This window comes from Phyllostomus hastatus, unplaced genomic scaffold (assembly GCF_019186645.2).
Source record: "Phyllostomus hastatus isolate PE091 unplaced genomic scaffold, TTU_PhHast_1.1 phas_contig_40, whole genome shotgun sequence".
NCBI classification, from domain to species: domain Eukaryota; kingdom Metazoa; phylum Chordata; class Mammalia; order Chiroptera; family Phyllostomidae; genus Phyllostomus; species Phyllostomus hastatus.
The window spans coordinates 91,807,603-91,825,665 of NW_025333872.1; the positions used below are offsets into that span (position 1 = coordinate 91,807,603).

Consider the following 18,063-nt stretch of genomic DNA (forward strand, 5'->3'; position numbering starts at 1 on the left):
GTATCACACTATTTTTGTGAAAATGTCACAGAAGAGTGTTTCAGCTCACAGGCTGGGAACCCACGGGCCAGACTTCCAAGCACAGTCTCCATCAAAGAATTGGAAACTTAGAAGGCTTCCAAGAAAGATTTCTCCATACAAGTAAATTGAAAATGTTGCTTGAATGGGAATCTTTCCAGTGTTTTCCCTGTTACCAAATTCTTGGTACTGTGAGCCGGCCCTGCATCTGTAGCCCTTGCTCTGAAACTGGAGCCCCGGACAGGGGCCACGCTGGGGTGTGTGCCAGACTAGGCGAACTACAGTGCCTGGATGTAAACATGAGGCCTGAATTTCAATGCCGAAGTTTATTGGGCCAGCTTGTCACACTCAAGTGACTCCAGGCCCCATTAGACACATGCAGACGCCGGGAGCTGAGATGGACACCTCTCCCGGACCGGGCAGGCGGGGCGGAACTGGGAAGCAGAGAATGGGTTTGCCCATCGCTGTGTGGGTTTCTGCCCTCTGATTCCTGGGCCTCATCCCTGGGGATGGGGACAAAATAAACAGAGGAGAGTTTGGGGGTTCAGCCCCCAGAGACTTGGGGCCTCTGACAAGCCCTCATCCAGTGAAGCAGCAAAGTGAAAAGAATAGAAAAATCTAATCCAGGGCTGGGCTGAGAAAATGGACAGCTCTCAGGTCCTTCGGACCCCAAGAGCCCAAGTGCAATGGCAGCAATGGACTTCCCAAGTGCAATGGACTTCCAAAGCCTGCCCGTCCCCCAAAGCAAGGCACAGCACTAGGCTGAAGTTGGCCCAGCAGACCGGAAGAAGCCTCCGGGCCGAGATGAGGACACTGCCCACGGTCTGCCTGGCGATGCAGCATTTGCCATAAAGACTAAGGCTGGGGCTCGAGGCCAGGCCAGGTGGACTGAGGGAGGACTGAGGCAACCGCCCACCTGCCGCCCCTCCGGCCAGGCCGGCTGTGCCGTGCTTCTGGTGAGCACCTTGCCTGCCCCCGGCCCGGCCTCCTCCTGGAACTTATCTCATGTCCAGAGAGAGTAAGAAAAGGAGAGGAACAGGGGATGCGGGAGAATCCTAAATTAACAAAGTAAGTGTCCGAAAGAGACTGGAGCTTCAAACTGGATGGAACTGAATTTCTTTGGTGGTGAGATTCAGTATTCCACAGCTCTCAGGGGTTGAATTGTATCTTCTCAAAAGATGCACTGAAGTCCCAACTCCTGTACCTGTGAATATGGCCTCGTTTGGGAATCGGGTCTTTGCGGACGCACTGAGTTCAGATGAAGTCACTAGGTGGGGTCTTATTCCTGTGTGCCTGATGTCCTTATCAGAAGAGACACAGAGACCGGGACCTACAGGAGAGTGCTACGTGACCATGGGGCAGAGATCGGAGGGAGCCGCCTACAAGCTAAGGACGCCGAGGACTGTGGGCAGCCCCTGGAAGCTGAGATGACGGCGTGAAACCTTCTGCCGTGGAGCTGCAGCAGAGATGGGACCCCTGCTCACGCTTGGACTGCAGACCTGCAGACTCCAGAACTATGAGACAGTGCCTTTCTGTAGCTGGAAGCCATCCAGTTCATGGCCGTTGGTGCAGGCAGCCCTAGGACAGGAGTGCAGCCCACCGACCGGAACGGGGGGCTGCCGAGCTGAGCCGGGCCCGACGCTGAGAAAGGAAGACACTGCTGTGCCCGGCCTCACGACGACGTGTGCAGTGCTCTCAGGTTTGAGCCCGTGTTTTCCCCCGGACGCGGTGACCCTCTGCCCTCCGTGTATGGCTCTGCCCCTGCCCAGGTCTGTATCTGCACCAGCGACATTGTCTCATGCACATCGATTCAGCAAGTGGCAGGAGGCTTGTGCTTTTCCTGGTTCTTCTTTCATGGTGCTAGCTAGGCAGGCTTGAATAGTGTTTACAGCCATTTGTACTTTGCAGAAAGAAAACCCCTCGGGCCAAGGTCTCATCAGGCAGGCGGTGACTGAGATTAGCGCCATCGCAATATTTTCTGTGTCCCGTCAGGGCCTGGAAGTCCCCTCCCCGCCCCATCCAAGCTGCACTCGCTGTTTATGAGAGCGCCTGAGATCCCACTGTGTAGTGTGTTCTTTTGGTTCTCAAAGGTGTCATCAGTTTTTCAATTAAAGTGCGAATGTCCCCTGAGAAGGCTCACAGCCTAAGCTCTTAGCGACAGCCAGCTGATGTTTACTGTGTGAGCTCTGTGCTGGGAGCTGCAGGAGACACTGAGGGTGGGCGCCAGGGCCAGCTGCTTCCAGGGTGGCCTGGAGCTGAGTCGTCCTCATCCACAAGCCACATTTGACGAAGGCCCTTGCAGGAGCAGTGACTGTGAACTTGGACATCTCAAACTGTATTTTCAAAACCAGAAAAGCATGCGTTAATAAGGAGTCCTGTCTTCCTGTCCATTCTGAGCCAGCTGGGCACTGGCTCTTGGCCTCGGGCAGGTTGCTTGTCCTTTCTGAGCCTCAGGCTGCTGCTCATCTGTGCAATGAGATGATAGTTACCTCCCTCGTCAGGCGGTTACCAGATACAAACAGGACGCACTGTTGAACGCGCCGAGCCCAGGGCTTGGCACAGAGTGAACAGTACATGTCAGTGTCACCAGTCTGTGAATTTCCTCTCCCTGGGTGAGTGTATGGCCGAATACATCTCTTCACGCAGTGCTGGCTTTGTGCTGAGATCATCTGCGTTGTTCGAGTGAACGCACCTATCAGTCGGTTGCAGAGCAGTAAGACCCTTGTACACAGGGGGGAGAGCCCACACTGTATGCCATGCCGCAAGTGCTCCTCTCTCTAACCACCACCCTGCTGTGAGTGCTCCTCTTTCCAACCAGCACCCTGCACTGTGAGTGCTCCTCTCTCCAACCACCACCCTGCTGTGAGTGCTCCTCTCTCTAACCACCACACTGCTGTGAGTGCTCCTCTCTCCAACCACCACCCTGCACTGTGAGTGCTCCTCTCCAACCACCACCCTGCACTGTGAGTGCTCCTCTCTCCAACCACCACCCTGCTGTGAGTGCTCCTCTCTCTAACCAGCACCCTGCACTGTGAGTGCTCCTCTCCAACCAGCACCCTGCACTGTGAGTGCTCCTCTCTCCAACCACCACCCTGCACTGTGAGTGCTCCTCTCTCCAACCACCACCCTGCAGTGAGTGCTCCTCTCTAACCACCACCCCGCACTGCAAGTGCTCCTCTCTCTCACACACACATGCCTCCCCTTCTGTTAGGGTGACAATCACTTCCTTGGACAGTGTGTGACAGTTGGAGCGCTCTAGACTTTTCCTTGCGTCACCGCCCCTGGAGACGGGTGGCCAGAAGGGGAGGGGACTGGAACTTTGTAAAGTGGAACCTCTGCTAAGAGTGTGACGTTTCTGGGAGGCAGAGCGGGAAAGAGCTGCTGCAGGAAAGAGCCCTGACGAAGGCCCTTCTCCCCCCTGCCCCGCCCCCCAGGAGGGAAGAGCGACCCACAGGGGACAGTGAGGAAGGCTCATCGGTGGCCAGCTCCCAGATGAAATAGCAAAAGAGGAAAAAGGAAATTTTTAGAACCCAGTTACGTTGAACAGGGCCCCAGGGGAGCCTGAGGTGAGAGAGGAAGAAAGAGAAGAGATTCCCACCCCACGGACTGGGTGCTCCCGTGCCGCACCCGGGCAGGGCCTCGCAAAACGCATGCGCCCAGGAGAGATGGACGCGGCTGCGCAGAACACACGGGCGACCCGATCACGTGGCGAGCCAGACTGCCCGTAGTGTTTCAAGTCCTGGGCCAGGCACCGTGATGCCCCGCCCTGCCCGGGGCCCACTGTCTAGTTGGGGAGGGGTGGTGACCTTGAGAGAACACACAGTCGTCTGTACCGCAGCGCAGACCTGGGCCCACCCAGGCAGAGCCCGGGAAGACATTTGCCCACCCAGGCCACTCCTGCAGGTCCCGGGGTCCTGAGGGTTGCCAGGAGGTTGCTGCCCCTGTCCAGGCAGGACTGACGGGAACAGTGGCGGAGAGGAGGAGGTTGGGAACTCCTTAGGAGATAGCGGGGAGAAAGGCTGGGGACCAAGTGGTGGGGGAGCAAAGGTCGCGAGAGACCAAAGGCAGCTCTCAGCAGCTCAGGGAATGGGGATGCTGCTGACTGGGGTGGTGGGAGGGGGGGGCGGTGGTGGGAGAGAGGAGGGGGACAGTATGGGGAGGCATCAGAATGGGGAAGCAAACATGGAGAAAGGTCAAGGTCAGGGGAGTGGGAATCATTCTCATTCTTTCTTGGATTTATTTTTTGTCTTCTCCCCAGGAGTAAGTATTTTTCTACTGATGAAATTGTGTTGGATCGGAACTAAAATAGATGCAAAATGTGACTTTTCTTGGGGGTTGGCAGGTGGGGAGGAGACTGTGGGGTGGGCGGGCCTCTGGGGTGCCCGTCAGCCTCACCTGTTGCTCATTCACTTTTTTTTTTTAGCAGGAGCTGGAACATGGTCAGGCTCACAGCAGGTCCCCGGCCACCACCTGTCAGCCGCCCCTCCCTTCACCCAGCTCTCAGGGCAGTGACGGGGAGGTCCCAAAATGCCTCCAGTGCTTTCTCAGGCGGGCTCGTTTCTCAGGACCTCACTGCAGTGGAAGGAAGATGGACCTCTCCATCCACCCGCTGCTTGCTTCTCCCGGAGGTGAGCGGGGAACCCCTCACCTGGAGGGTTCAGGGTGAGCTAGCCACAGGAGTGCTGCTGGGTGATGATAATCATCAGGGTCAGGTGTGTCACTTCTTTCAATGGCAGGTCCGGGTAGGGCTCCACGCAAAGTAATCCTTTCCCCTTATTATAGAAAATTGTACTTTAACCAGAGATTTTTCTAAAATGTGTGATAAATTGGGTCAACCTCTTTAAAAGGAGCCCAGATTGCTTTATAAATTCTATAAATTCTATCATCGCAGGCTGTGCGCGTGCCGACAGTGCCGACCGAGACTCCTGTTTCTTCCTCCTCGGGGTGGCTGCTGTCAAACCAGCTGTTTTCGTGAGGGGATTCCGCAGGGAAAGTGTGTTTGCCGGCGGCGCTCTCATTCCAGGGCAGGGGACGTCAGACGTGCACACCTGGGCCCCCAGCCCCCTCCGGGGGGGGGGGCGTTGGGAGGGGAGGGGCGCAGGTTATTCCAGAGGCTTCAAGAGTAGCAGCTAATAGCTCAGTTCTTCCCATTCATTCTTTCCCTTTAAAACACGGTAAAATGTATGTCTTTTAAAAACTCAACGCAACAGCAGGGGAAAATTGGGGGCAGCCAGATTCCATTAATCATGTACTTCAGGGAGCCGCTGTAGGTACTGACGGCAGCTTTGTAGGAATCTAGAAGGGAACATTGTAACGTCAAAATGATTTGGAAGTTTCTTATGGGAGCCAATTCTTCACAGCGCAATCATACAAAGCTAACATCTTACAGAAAGGTTTTACTTCTATATAGTCCTGTAGGAAGCTTATCTAATTTAAAAGCCTTAAGGTCCGATTTTAAAGCTTCTGACTGACTTTTGTGTAAAAACCAAACAGTAACTGCGAGTTCAAAGTATTATTGCTCTAACTTGAGATAGGAAAGATCGTTAATTCATGTACCTGCAAATTCAGATAAGTGTTTATATTATGTGTTACATACAAAACTTAAAAATTTTTAAGATTTTTTTCCTTCTGCATGACACCATTTCTATATTCTGTCGCTCACTGAAGTTTGTAAATTCCTTTTTTAAAAATGTAATAGTTCTGCCCCGTCTGGGTAGCTCAGTTAGTTAGAGCGTGGTCCTGATACGCCAAGGTTGTGGGTTCGATTCACGGTCCGGGCACATGCGAGTCAGCCAATGAATGCATGGATAAGTCGAACAACGAGATGGTGTTTCTCACACTTTATCTCTCTCTTTCTCTCTCACAACTCAGTAAATTAAAAAAAAAATTGTTAAAGAAAGGGAGGCCCTGGCCGGATAGCTCAGTTAGTTAAAGTGTCATCCCAACATACCAAGGTTATGGGTTTCATCCTTGGTCAAGGCACCAAAAATAAATATATAAAAAATAACAAAATGTCATAGCACCGCATACAGCTATTAAAAGAATCTGGCAAGTCTATATGCACTGACATTCAATTATATTTATTTTTATGCATGTACATATAAACACGTGAGCCATATGACACACTCAGTGATGATTGCTGTAATCGTTACAGCATACTCTAAGACTCTGTTTTTCTTTCTTTGGAGATATATTGGACTAAGAAGCAATTGGCAAGCATATAAATCCGAGCTCAAGGTCAGGTTTTAGCTCATTTAATACCCCAGCTTTGAAACAGAAACCCCGAAGTTATATATATCACCCAGGCACAACTGTCTCGGGAGGCACGGAACGGTGGACTTGTATCTCTGCTCCCCTGCGCCCAGCCCACCGCGATGAGCATGGCGGCTCCCTGCGTGCGGGGCGAAGGCTGCTGCTTCTGACATCCTGGCCGCGGTCCAGCCTCCACATAATCTAATTTCAGAAATCACTTCCCTCCTGCAGTCCTGTCTCTGCAGCAGATGGCCGCGCGCCAACAGCCCTCAACTGCAAGCGCGGCCTGAGTTATCTTTGTCAGCAGGCAGACGCTGATCTGTTTTTCTCTCCCTTCCTACCCACTTAGAACTGTGACATCCAAACCCCGGAGCTCCATGCTTTCAAGAAGAATAGGCAGCTCAATACTTTCAATAATAATAGGCAGCAGCACTTATGGAACAGAAAGTTCCGGAGACTCTGCCGTCCAGGGCAGAGTGGAAATGACTGAACATCGTGACCAGGGCCGGGAGGAAGTAGAAGGAATCCGGGAAGAGTCCAACCAGAGGGGCGGGGACAAAGTCCAAGAACAAGTTTAATGGGATGAGGGAATTGAAGAAGTGGAACCCAGGGCCATAAAGGGAAATCTGAGAGGAAAGGCGTGCTCATATTTTGCATTTCTGCAAAAATTTATGGGTTTAGCAAACCCATTTCCTACGCGGAGGGCTCCCGCGAAAACAAGTGCTGGCCGCAGAAGCACTGGCCAGCGAGAGCGCACTGGACTCCCTTAAGGCATAGAGCATTGTGATGGGTGCTTTATGTCCCTTCATAAAACATCGACTTTTACGTTTTCAGATATGTTAACCAGACGGACTTTATGGATTATGAAAAAGTGAGAGGGACTTAAAATAACACGAGTTTTGTCAACACAGAACAACCAATGCCACAGGCCGTTGTTTGACGCTCTGTCTTTTGAGGGTGAAGTCCAAGGTTACAGTCTTTCACTGTGCCTTGGAGGGTGTCTGCATCTGGGTTACACGGGAGCCAGCAAGCTGGGCTGCTCCGCTGCAAACGCGCTCTCACAGTTCAGGGCGGCAGGCTTCCAGGGCCCTCCGAGGCCCCTGCCTCCTCCTTGGGGCCGCCTGGAGATGCTTCCCAGCTCAGGGGTGGCGCAGGGCCGGTGTCGCCCCTGACCAAGAGAGTCTCTGTGGGATTAAGCATGGTTCTTAGATCTGCAATCTTGAGCAGTCTTCCAAACAAACATGGACCTTTTATCATCCAGGAGTGATCCTACCAGGCGACCTTTCTTTCACATAGCGTATCCGTCTTCTCCCAAAGACAGATAAGGTGGGCGCCAGGGACTGACCGGTGGGAATGAAAACTGGTCAGATGAATCCAAGGGAAAGAGAGAACCGTCACCCAGGTGCACAGGTGTGTGCTCAGCCTCCAGCTCTACCTGTCACATACACACGTGCAGGTGGTCTGAAGGTGGGTTCAGTGGAGGGGGGATCCGGATGTTTGGGTTGAATGCAGACTTTTGGGATCGTGCTCAGTCCTACCACCTTCTCTCTTTCAGGACTCTGAACAAGGCAGCGAAGTGAATCACGCCAGCCCCTGAGCGGCCCGCTGAGAAACCCGTTCGCATTTGGCTGAGCGGTCTTCAGGAGGGAGAGATGGGGCCTCCCGTGCCAAGGCCATTCCCTGGAGCGATGGCTGGACTTGAGTCACGTGGCCGTCTCCTGGTCGCTAGGTCCCAGGGCGCGGGGAGAGAGCCTGCCTGAGCCGGCGAACGTCACGGGCACGCAGCGATACAAAGGCACTTAGTGGACGTAGCCGTCGCTGGACTCCTGTTCATGCCCGCACAGAGCTGCCCTTGCGCCCGTGGGGACAGGCGTTCCGTAGGCCATTCTGGAGGGACACTGCTATTGTGTGTGTTCCTGGAGTCGTGGGGGATGGGGCCCCGGCCGACTTAATGGGCAGAGTTTACAGGGCAGGAGGAGTCTCTTCTCCCCGGTGCTGGGAAGGAGAGACGAGAGCCACAACTTGAAAAAAAGAATTTTCCAAAAGCAAGAAGGGAATTTTAAGGGACCTCTTTTTCAGGTGGATCTCAGGGTGGCGGGAAGGATGACTTGATTGTCAAAGCCATCAGCTCAATGCCGTGCTACCAGAAGTCCCAGCGAAACACTGCACGGCCCTGCAAAGGTTCTGGAAACAAAATTCAACTCTGGAAACATTGCCGGGCACCTCCTATGTGCCAGGAAATGTGCTGAGTTTCTGGGGGCAGAAAGGTGAAGGCATGATCCTTTCCCTCGAGGAGTTTAGATTTGGGTCATTCTCATAGGAAGATTCTGCAAGAAAATATAACAAAGTGGTTTATTTTATCTCTCATTATTTTTAACTTTTTAGAAGAGAGGAGGGCACTGTAGCTGAACAGTTTTGATGCCTATGCCCCGAGCAGAAATTCCGGTTCATCTTTGGGAGATTTGCTTTCATTGGGCACCTGGTTAGTCAAACAGAGAAGCCAGTCCTCTCTACGGTGAGGGTGACCTGGTGTAACCTCCTGATCATCCCCACGTCCCTGGCTCTCGGTCTCTGTTCCTGTTGCTGACCCACCCCACCTTTCGAGGGTCCTGTCCCTTCTTATTCTACAGTCGTGACCATGGGCGTTTCGGCCATGCTCAGGGCTTGCACATTCTTCCTACACGCCAGTCATGTCTCAGTCTGTCTCTCCGGGTCCAACCTCTGTCCAACCTCTGTTCCGAGCACCAGCTTCCCATATTCTCCCCACACTCTTCCCAGATGTACCCCCCAGTCCATCCTCTGGCCCCCTGGCCAGACTGGTGCTTAAAGCTGCCCAGGGGCTTGGTTCTCTTTGTTCTAAGGATAAAGCCCTCACCGTGCCTGCAGGAGCAGGCATGCCTGGCTCTTGCTTGCTTCTTTGGCCTCATCTCCTGTCACTTCGTTTACTCGTTTTCTTTTGGAAGGGCCCCAAAAGTTCTTTCCCACCTGAGAGCCTCAGATTCACCATTTTATCTGGAATGGTCCAACTCAACTCACCCTCCAGGGCACAGCTCAAATGCTGCTTCCTCTAGGGGATCCTCTCGAGCCCCGGGGCCATGTTAACTGTCGTTGTCATACTCTCTGCATCTTGAGCAGAGACATAAAACAAGAATAACAGTCAGCTGTGGCTGGTGTGGTTCAGTGGCGTGAGCGCCAGCCTGCAAACTGAAAGGTCACCAGATCGATTCCCAGTCAGGGCCCATGCCTGGGTTGCTGGCCAGGTCCCTAGTTGGGGGCGAGCAAGAGGCAACCCATCAATGTTTCTCTTTCACATCGATGTTTCTCTTCTTCTCTTTCTCCCCGCTCTCCTCTCTAAAAATAAATAAATAAAATCTTTAAAACATAACAGTCATGCATTGCCTCACAACGGGGACACGTTCTGAGAAAAGCATCATTCTGGGATTTCATCATTGCGCACACGTCCCGGAGCACCAGCGACACAAACCTAGATGGTCTAGCCCGTGCTAGGCGGGGAGGCACAGCCTGTCGCTCCCAGGCTGAGGCCTGAAGAGCACGTTGCTGTGCCGAACACTGTAAGCAACTGAACGCAGTGGTAAGCGGTGGTGTAAACATGGGAAAGACACAGTCAAAATATGGTATAGAAGATTAAAAATGGCGCACTGTGCAGGGTAGTTAGCAATGAATGGAGCTTGCAGGACTGGAAGTTGCATAAACCATTAACGTAGTTGTTTGTATCATCATCAAGTGTTGTGAGTGTACATGACCAATTGTGTGTGCTGTGTTTGTATACGACAGGCAGCGCAGCAGGCCTGGGGCCACCAGTGTCGCCACAGGCACATGGGTAATGTCTGTGTCACAACATTACAGTGGCTATGACGAGGCTAGGCGAGAGGAATTTTCCACTCCCTTATAATCTATGGGTCCATCGTCACTGACCCAAATGTTACGCAGCAAATGGCTGTATTTGCAAAATCGTTTCTTTACTATCTCCCTCAGGTCATGACAATTAGACAGACTGCATTCCTCCTTCCTGATACAGTGCCAGGTGTGGAGTAGACATTCCACAGATGAATTAATGAATGAGTGAGTTTGTGTGTTGGGAGCTCAATTCCTCCTCCCAAGAAAACGTGAATGTTCATCTCCACCGTAGACAGAGCTGTGTCTCTGCAGGTTATTTTTTTATTTAGTGGAGCGGGACTGAGACTGCAGGTGAGGAGGAACTTTCTCTCTCTTGCTGGACCGTGATGCATTGCAGCCTGGATCTGGGGAGGGCCCTCCGGCTCCCTGTACAGGGCTTGGGCTAAGGAGAGGGACTTCTTGTAGGAAGCCTTGAAGACGGTTTCATGTGCTGGGGACCAACATTTGGTTTTAACTTTTTTCTCTTCTGTGATGCTTTTCTGATTCCCCAAGCCTCCTGTTAGATTGTGTTGCCCCTCACGGCTTGGTTTTAGGGTGCTGGCAGGGACTGGGTAAGGGGAGTCCAGGACTTCACTTGGGCAAAGCTGTGGGTGGGGGTGAGGGGTGGGGAGGGGAGTGCTACGAGACAATTTGCAGTAGGAGTGGCCTTGGGGAGCACAATGGCCGGGGCGGTCAGGGCCAGCAGGGGGAGATTTGTAGGAAAGCTAGTATTCACTTGGAACGTGGAGGTACATCTGGGGAAGGGAACCTGGACAGTGCCTGGACTGGCGGAGGTGACATGCCCTGCCATTCTCAACTCATTGCCAGTCATCTCCGAAGTCACCCTTTGTGCCCTGTCTGTAAAAATGGATCTGAGCCCTTTCTGTCATTCCCTTTGCCAGCTGCCTCCTGTCCAGCTCTGTCAGGAGAGGGCGTGGGGAGATAGTGCAGGGGGACCAGCAAGGTTCTGTCTGTTGGTCGCCATGCTCTGAGTGGGCGGGTGTCCCCAGCGCCGGGACCCTGCAGTGCAGAGCCACCACCGGCCCCCTGTGGCTGTCAGCTTCTCCCGGCACCCAGGTCTTTGGGTGGTATTGCAATGAAGTGCTCCCATGAGATGCTCCCTGTGAGGTGCTCCCCCCACACTCTAGAGGGTAGATTCTCAGCAAGTTCCACTGGCGTGAATTTTCTGCCCCCCCAGGGACGTGGCCATGACCCCCCAGCAGGGTCTGGGGCTCAGCTCGGGGGAGGGGAGGCGGCTCCTTGGGTGCTCCAGCTGGGCCCCGGGGGGCGGCTTCCCTTTACACCCTTATCTCCCTATTTTCTTTTGAGCTCTCTTTACTTACTAGTCAGTCCCTCGTTGCTCCAAATCTCGTAGTTAATTCTTTATATTAAACTTTCCCTGTTTAATTGCTGTGTTGTTTCTCTCTCCTGATTGGACCCAGACTCACACCCATGGGATGGGGGGCTCAGACTAGGGCTATTTGGCTATCAAGGGACCATGTCCCTAGAACACTGGGGACTTGGAGACGTTTGGGCTGTGTTTTTCCAATGTTGTACAATGATCATATTACCTGTGTAATAAGAAAAAAAAACATTTTAGAAGCGTGGAAAAATGCAATACAAGAAGCTGGGGCAATCATAGGAAAAAACCCAGTGTGGTAGGTCTGTGGCAGAAACAGGTAACACGTTAAATGGGAAAGCTACTCAGAGGCGCCCAGGCTTGAACTGAGCATTGAAAGGCTAGAGAAGGGGGAGGCATTCCCGGGGCGGAGCTGAGTGCACCCGCAGATGCAGGGCCAGGGAGAGGCCCCTGACAGGAAGGCACAGTCACCAGCTCGGTGTGCATAGAACCGGTGGCCACGGAAGGTGGGGAGCCAGGCCTGTCTGCTCACAGGAAACCCTGGGGCCTTCATTTAAAAACTGTGTGTGGGGAAATCGATGGCCTGTCTTTTAGACGGGCGGCAGCTGAAGGAATTTTCCTTGCAGATTCCCAATCTTCTCCAGCTCTCTCAGAGCCTAACTGCCCGAGGGCCCTGGCTGCTGCCTCTGAAATTCATCTCCGGGTTTGTGCCCGGGCCACTCTGCCCTCCTGACTGCTCCCAGCCAGTGACTGGCAGAGAGAAACAGACATGGATATGGGGCAGGTGGGTTCCGGGGAGAAGGGGGACCCCTATGAGGGGGAACTTGGACGGCAGGACTGGCAGAGGACCTGCCTTAGGTCAGCCGCAGGTGGGGCCGATTGCTCCCTCCCCCCTTCGCTGGGGGCAGACGTGCAGAAAGCCCGGCTCTGGCCCGGGCTCCCCCCGCGCCCCTCCCACCGAGCTCCACGGCCAGTTCCGCTAAGACAATCCCCACAGCGAGTCCTGCCTTGGCGCCTGCTTCTCGGAGGAGCCGCACGCGCACTGCCTGAGCCTTCCCTTCGCTCTCCCCTCCAGGAAAAGCCTTTGTGGAAGCAAGGGCAGCGGTCCCAGGGACACAGCCCTCGTTCCTGCTCTCCAGGGCCTCCGGGCCCACCTCCGCGCCCCTCCCCGGGCCCGCTGGGTCCCTCAGGTGTCTGCAATAAACCCGCAGCTCCTCCACCTGGAAAGGGCGAATTCTCCAGAACTCTCAGTCTCCACTCAGGTAGCACCTCGACCTCTCTGCGCCGTCTCCTGCCTGCCCACCGGACCTTAGACCCCGCCTGCTTCTGCCCCGGGTGCTCCCCGAGGAAACGTCGTCTCCACTGTGAGCTCTTGGGGGAAGGTCGTGGCTCTGCTTCGCACGCGCGTCCGATGGCAGCAGCAGCAGCAGCGCCCCGCTCAGGGTAGGCGCCGAACCAGTGCTTGCTGAGTTCGTGGCTTTGGTTAGTTGGGATGTCCTGACGAAAACGCAGGAAGCGAGGGTCGGGGGCGCCGGGGGCGCCCCGGGCGCGGCTCCGCGGGCGCGGCGGGGGGCTGGCGCTGGCCGCGGTTGGGGAGGAGGGGGCCCGGGCGAGGTAGCACGGGGTGGGCAGGGCGGAGCGGGGAGGAAGGCGGGCCGAACGGCCGGCCGGGGGGCGGGCTGGGGCCACTCTCGCCGGCACGGGCGCTGCTCGCTGGGCCAGGGGCTGTGTGGCCGCGGTCGCCGGAGGCTCCCCGCGGGCTCCCGAGGCGGACCGAGTGACCCCAGCAACTTCTCCAACTCCGCCCGGGCGCCTCCCACGTTCCATCGGGGCCCCGGCGCTGGGGGCGCGGCGGCGGGGCGGGAGCGGCCGGGTGGCCCGCGGGCGGCGGGTGCCCCGCGCCCGGTGCCCCGCGCGGGAGCGAAGGTAAGGGGCCCAGGGCGTGCGGCGGAGGGCGGGCCCCGGACCTGCCCCGAGCGGGCGCTGCTCCTGCGGCGGCGGCGGCGGCCTCCCCTGCGGGCGGGCCCGGCGCCGGCCGAGTCCCACCTCCTCTCCGCTTTGTTCGCCGCGCTCTCTCCTCCTTTCCTGGGAGGTGCGCGGAGGGTCGCGGCTGCGGAGCGCAGAGCCGGCGCGATCCCCGCGCGGAGTGGCAGCGCCCCGGCGCCTGGCCTGGCGGAGAAGTCGTTTAACACGCGGCGCCCTGCTGCCCACGCCCGCCGGCTCACCCCAGCTCTGCCCCGGCCTCCCGCGTAAGTGGGTCCCCGCCGCCACCCAGGCCGTCGCGGGTGCCGGGGGCGCAGCGCGCGGGGAAGGTGGTCCCGGCCAGGCGGCCGCTCAACTTTCAGAGCCGCGGGGACCCTGCCAAGCCCCCACCCAGCCCGCGGCCCTGCGGGGCGGTGGGACTTTGCGTGGCCCTGGGAAGGGGGAGAAGTCCCGCCGCGGCCGCCCGCCACCGCCCTCCACGGGCCCTGCTGTTGGGGGGTGGGGATGGGGGGCGGTGGTGCCAGGTTTCTGGGAAAGCCGACACGTTGTGTCCCAAATGGATCATATTTACTAAACACAGTTTAGGAAGAAAAGAGTCCATTCTTCCCACCATTGACGGCCGTCGGCCGCCGTCAAGGTGCGGGGGAGTAGGAAGACTGCACCGGGTGGCTTATCTTGAAGAAACGGGGAAACTTAATATGGGTGAGCTTCCCTGCCTCCTCTTTTCATTCAAAGTAGCAAAAACAGGGTGAATTTGCTGAACTGGGGGGAGAGGGGAAGGCGGCGTGGTCTTGAGGATAATGCCATCCACGGGGGATTTTTCCTGCATTTTCTCTGCGGTGGGCCCGGGGACCCTTGTAATCTTCTAGAGAGCCTTGCGTGGGGATGGGACCTTTCTTCACCGTGTGGTGAAGATCTTGGGATTCTCTTCTTACGGTTATTCACCCACCACTCACCTCCTGGTCCTCAGCTGCTGCTGGCATCAGTGTTTTAACGGATCGCACTCAACTGTCTCAATTCCCTCTCCAATAGATTTCAGCCAGACGATGTCTAAAAAAGCGCTTTAAATCGTAAGTCCTCCAGGTTTCTTACAGGTGCAGACCATATGCTCCGTTGGGCCTAGGCTCCGAATACAGGGCGTCAATTACTGCGCTCGTAATTTCAGCATAACCAATAAAACGTGTGTGTATACACGCTTAACGATATTTCCTGACGCTCTTTAAGGTGTTTACTTTCTAAAAGTGCGGTATGGAGATTGGGGTAGGTGTAAAAGCAAACTTCTGTTCTACTAGGAGACGACTTGTTGCTCAGGGGATCAGGTTTTTGTGATTGGAAAATGTGGAAAACGTGGCAAGGCCCGGCTGAAGACCAGTTTGTTATGTACAAAAGAAACACGCCCCCCCCGTGATCTCGGAACCGGGTTCCAACGCCCTCACCTGCGCATGAAATGCTGCTTCATCTGGCCTTGCCTGCCTTTCCAACCCCACTTCCCGAGGCCCCCGGGACGCCCCCCTCCTCTTACCCGTTTGCACAGGCACACACCCGTCAAACGACTTCCAAGCTGTCATTGCCAGACCACTGTCTGGAAGCGAGCGAGCATTCTGCTCACGCTGCTCCTGCTCCACTTGTCCATCTGCCGCCGCGCCGCCCGCCCTTCCTGCGTCAGTCAAATACCTTCCCCAGGCGGCTTGCTTTCCCTACTCTCGGGGCCTTGAAGCGCTCTCCTCCTCTAGTGGTCATTGCCTTTGCTAGAACAGTTTTTTGTTTTTTTTTTTTTTAAACACCTCTGGCCATGCCTCCTTGTACAGTGGTACGAGTTGTTCGCTGCACAAGGTCGTCCTGTCCGATGGAAACGTGGAGGCCGGAATCCACTGGGCACTTTGCTTGCCAAGCCCCTGGTGGCCTCCTCTCCACAGGCGGGGCCCCTTTCCTAATTCACCCAAAGGCATAATGTGGGCTGGAGGTGATCCTGCTGCAGCCTCTCCCCGCAGCTGTGCTCGGCACCCGGCACAGGCTGACAGAGCAGAAACTCATTTGAGCTTCCTTGCATGAGTGAGGAAGGAACTCTGGAGGGAAGCGAGTTTGGAGGCAGAGTCCTCCTGTGTCAGTGTACAGGGATGCGCTGCAGTTTGCTGTGGGCCTGGTGCGTCAGGTGGCTCTCCGATGTCTTCCTGATTGCAGGGGAGAGTCTGGGCGTGCGAATTCCCAGGTGGGCATCGGAGGTGTGCGCCAACAGGTGGTGGGCCTCCTCGCTGATTGCCATGCAGGGCGCTGAGGTTCACCTGTCTCATCGTGATTCGCTGAGGGAGTTGGGGGGGTGCAGGATTCTTGAAAGTAAGGCCATCAAGAGCCTTGCGCACATGGACGTGTGTGAATAAGTTGCTATGTCACATACAAGGCATCCTGGAGTGACATTTCACAGAATTGAAGGAACAGAGGAAGGCTCCGCGTCGGATTCATTTAGGTCCTCCAGTGAGATCAGCATTGAAGATCACGAGTTGTTACACGTGAGAAACGCCGTTATCACGTGGGGGCAATTCGAAAGCTTGATTGGCTGCAAGGTTCTTGCAAATGCTCCAGACTCCTATGTAGTTAAACACATCTGACAATTTGTGGGGGCAATCTGGAGCTATCTTGTTAAGCTACCATCAACATATGGATCATCTCACACAAAATTATAAAGTTGTGATAGAAAATAATATATTGCCATACTTGTGAATGTCAAAGAACTTGCCAGTCATATGAAGTCCTGGAATCCCCAGGATTTGTAACGCACACCAACTTTAAGGATCATGCCAGTTGTCCCATTTTTATGGAAAAGGAGGTTATGTTAGGGGCATAACCAGCACCTCCCAGACCTCCCGGGCCGTAATGCGTTGCTCAGTTTACTCAGGCACCTATGGGAATAGTGTTCTGTATTTTCTGTCGTTGTCCTAAGGTGGGAACTCTTGAAGGGATAGACTGATCATAGTATCTCGGGAGAGGGAAGACTCTTAGCGTCAAACCCAGTGCCCTGTGTGAAGTAAGCCCGTGAAAAAATACTTGCCGAATGCAGACATGAATGAAGGAGCCACTTGATAGCTTACTTATTTAAAGCAATTATTTGATATAGCCCAAACCAAAGTCCTCTGGAGCACATTATGGTGGAATTTGGCCTGTGTGTTTGTATTCCTTAAATGTCATAAAAAGCATAAACTTCATGGGCGAGATGGGTAATTGTGTCCTATAAAAGAAGCCAGAACTCCTCATATGAAGGCATCATAGAGTTAACAGGATTTGGAGTTAACAGGTCTGTCCCCAAACGAGCCCTGATTCTGCAAGACTTAAACATCACCAGCCCCCGTTTCTTCAGGGGGCTGCTTCCTCAAAAGTCTCTGAGTTGCTGGAAGGATCGAATGAGCTCACCTGTGTGAAAGCACCGTGTGAACTCCGGGGACACTGACGGGGGAAACACGGTGTGAGAGACTCTGTGGCAGGAAGTGCATCCCAGGCCCTGGGCAATGCTTGCGCATCACCCCCTGCCTCCCTCTGAACAGAGCCCCACGGCCCTTGTGGAAGGAGGAAGGGACGGAGGCCCCCACAAAGGTCCCTCACCATGGAACAGGTGGTTAGGGAGCCCCTCTGCTGCAGTCAGCACCTCTGATCTCTGAACTTTAGTAAGAGGACTTCGAGGAGAGAAGGCAGGCAAGCGACATAAAAGCATATCGCTTCAGTTTTAGGCAGAGGAGCGATTTGCATTTTAGACCAGCCCCTTTTAGATTGCGGTGGGCGCAGTTAGGAAAGCTAGACTAGCAGAAAGGTCATCAGTGGTAACTTTACAGGTATCGAAGGCTGTGCCGGCAGAGTAGTGGGGACAGGCAAGGGGAAAGGTTCATTTCGGTTTTTTTCCATAACTCCCTAGTAGTGCTTCGTTGTCTTTAACTTCATTCAAAACAATTTTGTTACTGTATTGCGACAGCTGTCATCAGCATGTGTTAAAAAAAAAAAACCCTTATGAAAATTGGTGGACTTTTGTGCAGCCATTTTCATGTTGAAGATGGAAGAAAATATGCAATGTTTTTGGCATATTATACTTTATTATTTCAAGAGAGGTAAAAACACAACTGAAAAGCAAAAAAAAAAAACCCCATGATTTGTGCAGTGGTTAAAGAAGGTGCTGCAACTGATTGAATGTGTCAAATGGTTTGCAAAGTTTCTTGGTACTACTGACATTTTGGGCAAATAATTCTTCTCTGTGGGGCTGTCTCGTGCCCTGGAAGATGTTTAGCAGCAGCCCTGGCCTCTCCCCACTGGAAGCCAATAGCGGGAGATAGGCGACATACTCCAAACACCCAAGTCAAGTTATTGGTGCAAATGGAAACTGTGTCTTTTATTTTATGGAAAAAATTAAACAGACTCTTTGGCCGACCCAATACAGAGGAAGTGGAAAGGACACGGTGAGCGAGAGAATGGGGATGGCAGGGGGGGCTCTGTCCAGTGAAGGATGTTCCCTGACCCCAGCAACAGCGGAGAAGGGTGGGGACCCACGGGAGCCCCTCACCCATTCTCACTCG

General features: G+C 54.4%; 2 protein-coding genes across 7 annotated transcripts in view; both read left to right on the forward strand.

Annotated features, from left to right (window-relative positions):
* SCAF8 (SR-related CTD associated factor 8) overlaps positions 1 to 9,312 on the forward strand; it is a 191,738-nt gene extending 182,426 nt beyond the window's left edge. For 4 of the 5 annotated variants that reach the window (XR_006786131.1, XR_006786130.1, XR_006786128.1 and 1 more), the window contains 2 exons: positions 4,445 to 4,646; positions 7,826 to 9,312. The gene's annotated coding sequence lies outside the window, so the exon portion shown is untranslated. Of the gene's footprint in view, positions 1 to 4,441; positions 4,647 to 7,825 lie in introns of all 5 variants that reach the window. The other variant, XR_006786129.1, reaches the window with a different exon arrangement.
* A 3,575-nt stretch (positions 9,313 to 12,887) lies between these two features.
* Positions 12,888 to 18,063, forward strand: part of TIAM2 (TIAM Rac1 associated GEF 2) — a 202,726-nt gene continuing 197,550 nt past the window's right edge. Inside the window, exon 1 of one of the 2 annotated variants that reach the window (XM_045842983.1) lies at positions 12,888 to 12,970. The gene's annotated coding sequence lies outside the window, so the exon portion shown is untranslated. Of the gene's footprint in view, positions 12,971 to 13,239; positions 13,454 to 18,063 lie in introns of those variants that run through there. The other variant, XM_045842981.1, reaches the window with a different exon arrangement.